The following is an 11,643-nucleotide window of genomic DNA, read 5'->3' on the forward strand; positions in this document are numbered from 1 at the left end:
AATTAAACCTGATTAATAAATAATAAAAACCCTAAGTCTAAATAAGCCCGAAATTCTGAAGCAGCACCTAAATATTACGTACTTAATGATTAAGAAATAGGGTTAAAATGAAACTAGACGGTTTTAAGGAAAAAAGGGACGTCGTGTCACGGTATGCTGCACCGTGTCGTGGTACTCCGTGCCGTGACGCGGCGTTTTTCTAGGGTTTCTCCGCGGCTCCTTTTCACTTTTAGGGTTCCGTTCTTCACCCCTCGCATTTTCTCTATAAATACAAGGCTGATTTCCTCAGTTTCTAGGCACCAACAATATGATTTGATTTGACTATCGATATTATTGTTAAATAGCTTCCAATGTTGATGTTATTCTATTATATTTATTGATCACCATTGCATGTTTAAAGGGAATATGTAATTGAAAAATCACGACTAATAAGATGATTTGGACAACCTATTTAGGTTCATTTTAATCGTGTTATTTAATCAAGTAATCACTAATATTTTAGAATTATGTGTGCATTAATAGTTAACTAATTTAGCCTAATAATAGTTTGGAGCAAATCGAATATTTGTTTGCATGCCTTTGAGATCGCAGGAATACTTTTCGCTATAAGAATTGAGTACAGGCCAATACGGGCGAATGTGCCTCCATGACTCACTTCGTACCATCATCCTCGATCCTCCTTTCGTGGTTTCGAACCTTATGAAGTTAGTAATCTCATGGATTATAAATGGGGTGTAACCTTCACGGGTCAATCGTTGTTGCCTATCGTTGTCCCTTATTCTTGGTTGTCTTAATTGATCCGTGAATGGTTTACAAGTTCCTTAAAAACTTGTTGGTGGTTCCCTACTTTCCTTGTCCCTAAATGTTGTCCCAAATCGCATAATGTCAATTCCCACTTTCTATGAGTGCCAAGCATATTAACCACATGCCTAATGTAGGCGCGCTTCGAACGACGCCTATAATATCCTTTAACTACAATACAAAAACCTAAGATTAAGTACTCATCGAGTCTTCGAGCATGAAGCTCAAAACTTAGTGGAGCTAGGCTTCATTTCCCGTGGTAGTGACCCAGGTTCGAGGCTCATATCCCCTTCCCCTGTGGGTGATACTCCCTTGATATTCTTGTGATAGGAAATTAAGGTGGGGCCACCCCTTACCCCTAAAAAAAAATATGTACTCATCACATTCACACAACAAACATTTTATTACAAAATTGACATCTGTAAGAAAATCTTTTTAAATAAATGAAAATTGTAAATTACAAAGAAACACACCTTTAATTTAAATTTGGTGAAACTAATGACATATATGGAGAAATTAGTATTATAATTTATTGCAAAAGGCCCATGAACTCAACTCCTATGATTTGGTTATTATTCACATACACAGATACACCTCGCAATCCTAACCGACCCGAATAACCCGACCCATGACCCAAAAATGTAAACCCAAAATTGACCCGAATATAAAGCTGACCGGACCCGAAGTGGAGTTGACTCGAACTTGACCTAATACCTGAATTGACCCAGCCCGAATTTGACCCAACCTGAACTTGACCCAATAATTAGACCATAAGACTGACCCGACCCGAATTGACTTGACCCGAACTCAACCCGACCCGAAGTGTTAACCCGATACCATACCCGTCCCGAATTACCGACTCGAAACCCGAATTGACTCGACCCAACCCAAACCCGACCTAAATTAATTGACCCAAAATTGACCAAACCCTATCTGACCAGACTCGTACCCGGCCCGAATGACCCTTTTTTTAGGTCTACGTTAAGATGAGGTAGGTTTCTATTTGACTCATCCATGTCCCTACTCACTATTTATCATTTACCATGTGTAACTCTCCAAAAATTCATAAAACATTAGTAAAATAGAGTTTCATTTTCCTTTTTCTAATGAATTTTTATTTTTAATTTTTCTAATATTTAGTGGCTATGTCTAAATAGGGTGTGAATTAATAATTACCATTACCGGATGGAACTAAATTGAAAAAATCGTTAATAGAATAAAAAAGTTACTCTCTTCGTGTTTTTTTAAGTGTTACAATTTGACCGGCACATAGTTTTAGGTAATGTAATTGACTTAAATAAAATAAGAGGTAAGTGGGGTAGTTGGACTAGTATTAAAAAATTGTAAAAGAAATATAGTGGGGTTAATATTTTATAGAAATGTAATGAATTTGAGAGGAAAGATACAATAAAAAAGTAGTAGTGGGTTTGGATAAGGACCATGAGAGGAGAGAGATATAATATTTTAATGTAGCTTTTTGCCAAAAAAGGAAGTGTAACATTTAAAATAACACAGTCGGAAATGAAAAGTCACTACTAGAAAACAGGCGAATTGCGACGGAAATTTTTCGTCGGAAAACCCATTTCCGACGGAAATCCGTCGCAACCGGTTGTCGCAATAAATGTTGTCGGAAAATCACCCTTTTCCGACGGAATTTATGTCGGAAGCACTTTTTCCGACGGAATTCAATCCGTTGGAAGTGATTTATAGCCCGGCAAAGTCCGTCGGAAAATTCCGACGGACTGAATTCCATCGTGAATTTCCGACGGAATTTCCGTCGGAAAATGCTATTAAAAAAACAAAAAAAAAAAGCACACCGCCACCCCGTACCACCGCAAGCCGCCACCTAACACCACCTACCCCCACCTCACACAACCAGCCAAACTTTCACCATACCTACACCAAACACTACCTACCCCCACCTCACATAACCAGCCAAACTTTCACCATACCCACACCCAACCCCACCAACCGTATCACCAGCCCACACTAGAACCCCTACCTAACCAGATCTACCCATCTACAACCACCACCGCCACAACCACCTACCTAACCAGATCTACCACCCCACCACCCCCTCAGTCACCACCGCCACCACCGAAAATCATCCCAACCCAGAAATTAACAAAAAAAAATAAAGAAAAAAAAAATAATAAAATCCCAACCCAAGCCCCTAAACACGATCTCCAACAGCCACCATCCACAACCACCATAAATTGTAAAAAAATCCGATAAAACAACAAAATAACATCAAAATTGAAAAAAAAATAGACACATACCTTATTTCGACCGCACATAACCTCGAAAATGGGTTTAAGAGGTCAAATTCGACCGATCTAGAGTTTTCATGGTCGAATTTGACCAAAAAAACCTTTAATTTCAGCATGAGAAGAGAGAGAAAGGACGAAATAAGATAACTCCTAACCTTTGTTGTTGTTAATGTCGGTGATTACTTGTTGAGTTCGGTGTTTATGTTGCTGTGGTGGTGGTAAAAGAGGGGAAAGTAGAGAAGAGAAAGAGAGGAGAACGAGAGGAAAGAGAAAGAGAGGAGAACGTGAGAAAAAGCGAACGAGAGAGGAGGAGAGGAGGGGAGATCGAGAGAAGAAGAGGAGATACAGAGAGAAGGACATAGAGGGAGAAGAAGAGATAGGAGAACTAGAATAGGAAAGATAGAAAGAGGCGGATGCTTTTAGGGTTTTTTTAGGAGGTAAATGTGTTTTATTTTTTAAAAAAAAAAATTCCGACGAATTTTCCGTCGGAAAAGTTAATTTCCGTCGGAAAATGCTAAATTTCCGACGGATTTTTATTCCATCGGAAATTTCCGACGGATTTTCGACGGAATTGAAGAATTCGTCGGGAATATCCGACGGAATAAAAATCCGTCGGAAATTTAGCTTTTTCTGACGGAATAATGGGTCCGTCGGAAGCAGTCCGTCGCAATTAGCCTGTTTTCTAGTAGTGAGTGTAGCACTTAAAAAAACACGGAGGGAGTAGAAAGGTTTAAATATTGTACGTATGATTGAGCGTTGATTAGTTTGATTATCTCATATGAATTGTATAAATTGTTCTGATCGAATTTGATTCTGATCGAATTTAACTAAAATTTGACCTTATATGTAGGGATGTACACGGTTTGGTTTGGTGCAGTTTGGGGGCAAAACCACATCAAACCGCAATTATGCGGTTTTGATTTTTCCCAAACCGCATTCTTAACCAAACCGCACCAACCCGCAATTTAAATTGCGGTTTGGTGCGGTGCGGTTTGTGATTTAACCGCAATTTTTCAAAGAAAAAAAAATACCTCCTCAAATTTATTTAACTGATAGCAACTTATCAGCTACAATAACAATCAACAATGAATATAGCTTTCAACTTACACTTTTACAAACACTCAAAATTTGAAAATATACTACCACATGAGAATATACTACCACAGGTACACAACTAAGTTCAAAAGAGTTTAAAAGTAAAACAAACGGATATGATTATAAAAAAATCTAATCGAAAAAGGGTATAATCATACTATTAATTGAACTAATTAATTGATAATCTAACATACAATTAAACTAATAAGTTAAGAATCTACATATAATTGAAGATCTTAAGTTTCTACCATATGATATATCATTGTATTATACTTCGTATAAAAATGCGGTTTATATTTGCGGTTTGCAGTTTTGTGGTTTGCGGTTTAAACCACAAACCGTACAATTGCGGTTTGCGGTTTGGTTTGGTTATATTTTTTTGGAAACCCAAACCAAACCGCAATAATACGGTTTGGACAAAATAAAAAACAAACCGCAAACTAGACCAAACCACAAAATTGCGGTTTGGTGCAGTCTAAACCGCACTCTGTACAGCCCTATTTATATGTACGTTATTCATTAAAAAAAATGAAATATAGTCCTATTAGATTTGCATTAATATATTCCAAATTTGTATATTTTCTAATCACGGATTAGAAAATAAATTTTTTCTTAAGGTAAGGAGAAAGACTCTAAGTAGACCTCAACCCTCATGGTTTAAAGTGACGAAAAAAGATACGGGATCCACTCCTCAAAAGTGTTTCTAGTGGGAATTGATGAACCCACAACCTTAAGCTTGGAAGGTGCAATCTTTCACACTAAACCAAAATTAAATTTTTATTTTGTACAAGGTAAACCTAGCTTAAAGAACAAGTAAATAAAAGGCTACCAAAATAAATGAGTTTGCCCTCTTTAAAAAATAAGTGATTTTTGCAACTTATTTACTAAAAAAGGTAAAATAAAACAAAACAGGAAAAGTTTTGTGTAGAACGGACTCAGGTGAGTCCAATTATACAAACAGAAAAAAAAAATTAATTGTTAGAAATTAGATAATAATGGTCAGATATTAGATAATAAGTGTCATAAATTAGATAACATTGGTCAGGTATTAGATAATAAGTGTCAGAAATTAGACAATAAGTGTCAGAAATTAGATAATATTGGCTAGGTATTAGATAATAAGTATCAGGTATTAGATAATATTGGTCAGACATTAGATAATTTTGGTCGGGCATATATACTGCTGTTGAAGTTTCTGGAAAGATTTTGGTAGTTTCGGTCTTATCTTATTTTGGTAGTAATAGAAACATATGGTGTTGGAATTTGCATCAAACTTAATTTGTTTGTTTCAGTTTGAAATTTATTCATAACTGAATTGCATTTTGTTATAGAGGGAACTAGTTAATATCATGGATGGAATTGCATAATTGTTTATATAGTAGCTGCTATTGCTGGGATTGTTAAGATGATTATGATTGTGTTTGTACTATATGATTTTACTCTTTGCAATTATTGTATTCTAACTTTCTAAGTGGTGAACTTCTTTGAATTCAACTTTTACCGATGTGAATTTGATCATGAATCTGGATTGGATCGGAGGAGAGATGAGGCAGCTGGAATATCGTGACTTTCTAAAGCCAAAACATACCTCTAAAAGTTGACGTTAGAGATTCTTACTCAAATATCCAATTGAAGATATAGGGTGCGGAAGGGTCGCCGGCGTCGAGGGATAGGAGGAGGAATTTGGTCACCGGGCACCGACAAGTGGCTAGGTAGTGGCAATGGGTGGGGATCACTAGGCGAAAATATGAATTGGCCACCGGTTCAAAACCCCCCTATGCCACCGGTTTTGAACCGGTGGCCATTTGAAGGGTGGCAATAATAATCTTATTAAAACACCACCGGTTCAAAACCGGTGGAAAAAACAAATATTGCCACCGGTTAACCGGTGGCAATAATGTTTCCCGCGATTTTTTTTTAATGGTATTAACAAGGATTGCCACCGGTTAACCGGTGGCAATAATGCCCATAAAAAACAAAAAAAAAAAGTTTTTTTTTTGGATTTATTTCACTTAAATTGTAGCAGAAACTATATATATATGTAAAATACATAAAAACACATATATATTCATCAGTATCTAGTAATTGTACACTTTTTAAGAGTGAAAAAACTAAATTAATAACTACAACTAATTTACTCATACAACAATTCCAATTTAAAAGAACTAAATTAATCAAATTACACAAACTAAAATTCCAACATCAAAATCAAAAACCCAAAAAAATTACAACATTAAAATTAAAAAACAACCCATATAACACCTAAATCAATAATCCTGCATCTTTATTCTTTGATTTAACATCTACATCTAAATCAATATACCTGCATCAAACAAAAAAAAATCGATTAAATAAAATAAATAGGCTGCGAAAAAAATAAAAACCAAAACAGTATGCATGGTACCCATAAATCGATTTAAATCGGTTAAATAAACCCAGAAAAAACACACAAAAATATAAACAAAACCCAGAAAAATAACCCAGAAAACTAAAACCCAGAAAAAAAAAAGAAAAAAAAAACCCAGAAAAAAAATCAAACAAAATTCCCAGAAATTAGTTAAAACCCGAGAATTAAATCGAACTCAAAAAAAAAATCGATTTGATTTTCAAAACGAGAATTAAAAACAAAATGAGAAATAAATCGTACTAAAAAAACAAATTAATTTTCACGAAATTTAAAAAAAAAGAAAAAAAAAGCTAGAATTAAATCGAATAGAACCCAGAAGGAGATCGACTTAGAATCGATTAAAATCAATTAAAAATCGAATTAAAATCGATGAAAACACTCAAAAAAAATTCAAAATCGACTAATTAATCCAGGAAAAATTGATCATAACCGAATAAAAATCGAATTTAAACCCCAAAACTTCGATTCAAAAAACCAGAAAAATTCTAATCAAAAACCCCGAAAAAATCGATTTAAAAACCTAGAAGAAATCGATTAAAATCGTTTAAAATCAAAGTAAAATCGAATTAAAATAAAACCCTAACCTCGATTAAAGTCGTTGTTGCTCATGCATGTGTTCTTGGTGTTATTGTTGCGGTGGTGGTGTTATTGTTGCAGTGGTGGTCTTCGGGGTGGTGGAAAAATTGGTGGTGGTGGAGATCGAAGAAGATGAGAAAGAGAAGGAGGAGAGGAGAGAGAAAGAGAAGGAGGAGAGGATGAAGGAGAAGGAGGAGAGGATGAGGGGATCCGAGGAGAGAGAAAGAGAATGAGGGGTGGTGGGTGTGAAACGGCTGATGGTGGGTGAAATAGTAGGGTTTGGGGTATTTAAATTAAAGGGTTGGTTTTGTCTTCCAAAAAAAAAAGGCCCGGTTTTTTTTTATATTAGTAAGCCACCGGTTTTGAACCGGTGGGAATAATTTTTTTCCACCGGTTCGGTTTGAACCGGTGGAAATAATATCCCCGCCCATTTTTCCCCTATTTTTTGCCAACGATTCTTAAAAACCGGTGGCAATTGAGCGGTGCCTTTTTACTTTTTTCTGCTAGTGGATGCATATGTGTTATCAATCGGACTCGCGTGAGTCCGTTCTACGCAAAATCTTCTCAACAAAACAAACCAAATATTCTCATCTACTCACAATCACCACCACCACCACCCGAAATCCAACACAGCCACCACCATCTATCTTCCCAACGATCAACCACATAAGCTTTCTTCTTCGTCTCATCACCTTCTTCCTCTTCTTGTTCTTCCTTTCTCGACAACAATGGCCCAATACCACTTTTTTTTTTTTTGGGGGGGGGGGGTGGGGGACAAAAAGACACCCTGTTAGCTAGGGGTGAGCGGAAATTCCGGGCACCCGAAATTGGAATCAAAATCGGCGAGTCCGAAATTGAAATTTGACAAGTAGTTCCAATTCTGGATAATAATTTAAGGACTCGATTGCATCCAATTTCACTTCCAATTCTCAATTTTTTGGATCCAGAACTGGTTGGGTATCCGATTGCCCAACATATATTAAACTAAATATATTTTAAAAAAATGCAAATATGTTGAATGTAACTAATTAGTAAAATAAAATAAAAATATATTAATATTTAACATAAATAAAATAGCTTAATTCATATATAAAATATAAGTATTAAACGCTAAAAGTGAAAATAGACCCAAAAAAATTATGATTTGTATTATATTTTAACACTTATGTATATAAGGGCCTGTTCTCATTGACTAAAATGAGCTGAACTGAACTGAACTTATTAGAGTTGAACTGAACTGAACTGAAATGAATATTTTATAAGAGAAGGAAATTAGGAGCTGAACTGAACTGATTAGTGCTTAACAGAACTGAACTGAAGATAATCGTATGAGAACAGGCCCTAAGTGGATACCCGAAACCGAAACCGATATCCGGTGGAACCAATTCCAATTCCTAAATTTTAGGATTTGGTTGTACCGGTTTCAATTCCGGTTCCAAATTTTATAACTTGGCCCAAACCAATTCTGGGTTAGGATCCTAAAATATTGATCGAGTACCCGATTTGTTCACCCCTACTATAAGGCAAAGAGTGTAAATTTAGGGGTCATACTAAGTTTACTATTCCCTTAGGGTGTGACATCTTCATCATCTCAACAACAATGGTGTTGCTTGTGTGAAGGAAGGAGGAATTTTGAGCAATCATGGCTGTGATTTGAGAATTGAGAAGAGTAGAAGATAGGAATTCCAATACATATTTGTCCCCAATACATATGGTAGTTTCACTAAAGAATTTTATTTTTTCCCGTAAAAAAAAAAATCATTAGTGAAACTACCAATATACCTAATAACTTGTAATTTCATATGGTTTTAGGGTGTCTTTGAACCTTGTTTACTTGATAAAATCAGTGTTTTGGTTCAATGTCACTCTATTATTATGCAATTTTTGTGTATCCCATGCTTCACAGGTCGTTAGTGTTTTTGTTGAGTTTTTAGGCCTAAAGACTACCAATTAAAGCCTATAGATGATGAACCAAGGGTGAAAGCAAGAAGATGATGAAAAGAAGCCAAAGCAATGGAGCCAAGTAAAAAAAAAAAAAGGAAAGAACTGCAGTGGAGCGGCGTCTCCTAAGGCGCGACCTCTCTGGGTCAGTGGAGAGGTCTCTCCACCTCGCTGATGTAGCTACTACCTCCTTGGTAGAATGTAAGAATTTTGTGAGGAGAGGCCTCTCCAACATAGGTCGTGGCCTCTCCAATTGGAGCGCCCTCCCCACTTATTTGGAGAGCTCTCTCCACCTCAATGCTGAACTTCCTGTCTCCCTTGGCATATTAAAAAGAAGAAATGCGGAGAGGCCTCTCCAACATAGGTGTGCGGCCTCTCCACCTGGGGAACGACCACTCCACCTTTTTGGAGAGCCCTCTCCACCATGATACGGAATATTCTGCCCCAATTATTCCTAGTTTGCAGCGGCCTCTCCAGGCCTTGGAGAGGTCGCGCCCGAAAGGTCATGCGAGCTTTCTATTACGGAGTTTACTATGTAATTGGGGGTTATAAATAGTTTTTGGGGGCTTATTTGTACGGATCTTCTTCCCTTCAATTTTCTTAGGCCCTTAGTTTCTCTTAACTCTCATTAATTAGCTTAGATCTTCTCAAACTCAATCGATGTAGTAGATTAATTGAAGATTGTTCTCTTGAATTCAACATTTCCTCAACTTAAAAGCATTTTAAGTAATCTCTTTCCTCTATCTCTATCTCTTACTCTTTAATTTCTGTTTTTATTTACTTTGAATTGTTGGTTTCTTCCTTAATCTTATTTAATTGTTGTTGCATGTTCAATCTACCTTGTTCTTACTACTTTCTCAACTTGCTAATTTAATGCTAGAATTAGAATTTGTTGTTATGATGTTCTTTACCATGATTAGTGAGTAGTTAATTAATTAGCTAGGGGTAGGGTTGGTGAAGACCCAACCAAGCCATGGGTTGATTGATGTTAGTGCTTGCATGTTCATTTTGGGTTAATGATTGATTTGTTAAAGAATTGGTTAATTGCATGTGTAATTGGATGGGCACTTATTGCTCATGTATTCACTTCTATGCTTGCATTGAGAGATGGAGTCTAGTTGTGAGCCTTTTCTTATATGATTATGCTAAATTCCTCTTGATTACGCTTCTTTGTTTGGATGATATAGTAGTCTTAGAGGCAACAATTAGGTGACAAATCCAAATTGCTTGTGCCTTAATACTTTCTTGGACCGATCAAAAGACAAACCCGAGTTAGTAATCTACTTTCCATCGTTAAGACTTGGTTGGCTTATCTTGTTAGTTGAGTTTGGTTTATGAATGCTTAGTGTTGTGGCTTTGAAAGAAGGCAATGTTGAGTTCCCTTTCTATCACCCAATTTGTGTTCATGTTTGACTGTTGTTTTGATCTATTGGTTTGGTTGGTGTCGATTCCCATTTCCCCCTAGTGTTTGTCTCCATAGTAGTTATTTAATCAAAACTCCCAATTTGTGACTGAACTAGATTGCAACCGTTTCATACTCTTGTTGTTCTTTACCCATTTCATGTGGAACGATCCTTTACTTACCCTAGACTTGTCTTAGGTTGGTATTGTTTGGTTTTAGGGTGATTGTCCAACGACCGATTATTCCTTTACCAATACCTCTTTACATAGCAACAATATATATTAGGTTGATTAAATTGTACTCCATTCGCTTTGTAGTAATCGCAGCACTTTAAATTTTGCACTACTCATATGCGAATTTTGACCACACATTTTACCAAAATATAAAAAATACTTGTACTATGCTGCCATGTAAAATATTTTTGGATTAATTTTTAAATGGTCAAATTATGCATTGACATGTGTACCGGTAGTCAAAATATTGCAATTATTATGAAACGGAGAAAGAATCCTCAAAATAAATTCTTTACGAATAACCGAACCCGACTTTGGTCACCTTTGTTTAATCAATAAACAAAAGAAGTGAAACTTTAGGTACCAAACGTATGCTTAAGGCTTATACTTTGTATATTTCCCGAGAAAATTCAAGTTATTGCATTATCTCCTCTCATGACTTTATTTCTACGCTACTTTACTATTTCATCTATATTATTTTAAAAATAAATAAAAAAAACTATTTTGTGATAAGAGATATATTTATAACTACCTCCGTTATTTTAGTTGATACGTTTTGACTTTAGCATTATTCACACGCTCTCCTTTGATCGTGTTTTGTGTTTTAATTTAAACGTAATGAAAAATGTAGTCATGTAGGATCTTGTTACATTCGCCACGATAAATTTTTCAAAATATAACTTTTCACAATTTTTTCTTATCGGTAACGGTAATTAAATCAACTAAAAAGAAACAGAAGAAGTAGGGCTTGTTTGTCATCATTTTTTGTTTTTGGTTTTCAGTTTCCCTTTTTTTTTTAAAATTAAAAACCAAAAATAGAAAACTAAGGGTTTGTTTGGCATTGCTGTGGTATTCTGTTTTTTTGTTTTTTTTTTGTTTTTAAAAAAGTATATGATATATGTTTCATAATGAATAAAA

General features: G+C 35.6%; 1 long non-coding RNA gene across 1 annotated transcript; it reads right to left on the minus strand.

Moving 5' to 3' along the window:
• Positions 1-6,213: 6,213 nt before the first annotated feature.
• On the minus strand, positions 6,214-7,424 carry LOC145556169 (uncharacterized). Its single transcript, XR_014091787.1, has 2 exons — positions 7,158-7,424; positions 6,214-6,489 (listed from the first exon to the last, which is right to left on the minus strand). It is a non-coding gene; the product is annotated as an uncharacterized LOC145556169 (long non-coding RNA).
• Positions 7,425-11,643: the final 4,219 nt, after the last annotated feature.

Source organism: Chenopodium album, chromosome 8, assembly GCF_948465745.1.
Source record: "Chenopodium album chromosome 8, dcCheAlbu1.1, whole genome shotgun sequence".
NCBI classification, from domain to species: Eukaryota; Viridiplantae; Streptophyta; class Magnoliopsida; order Caryophyllales; family Amaranthaceae; genus Chenopodium; species Chenopodium album.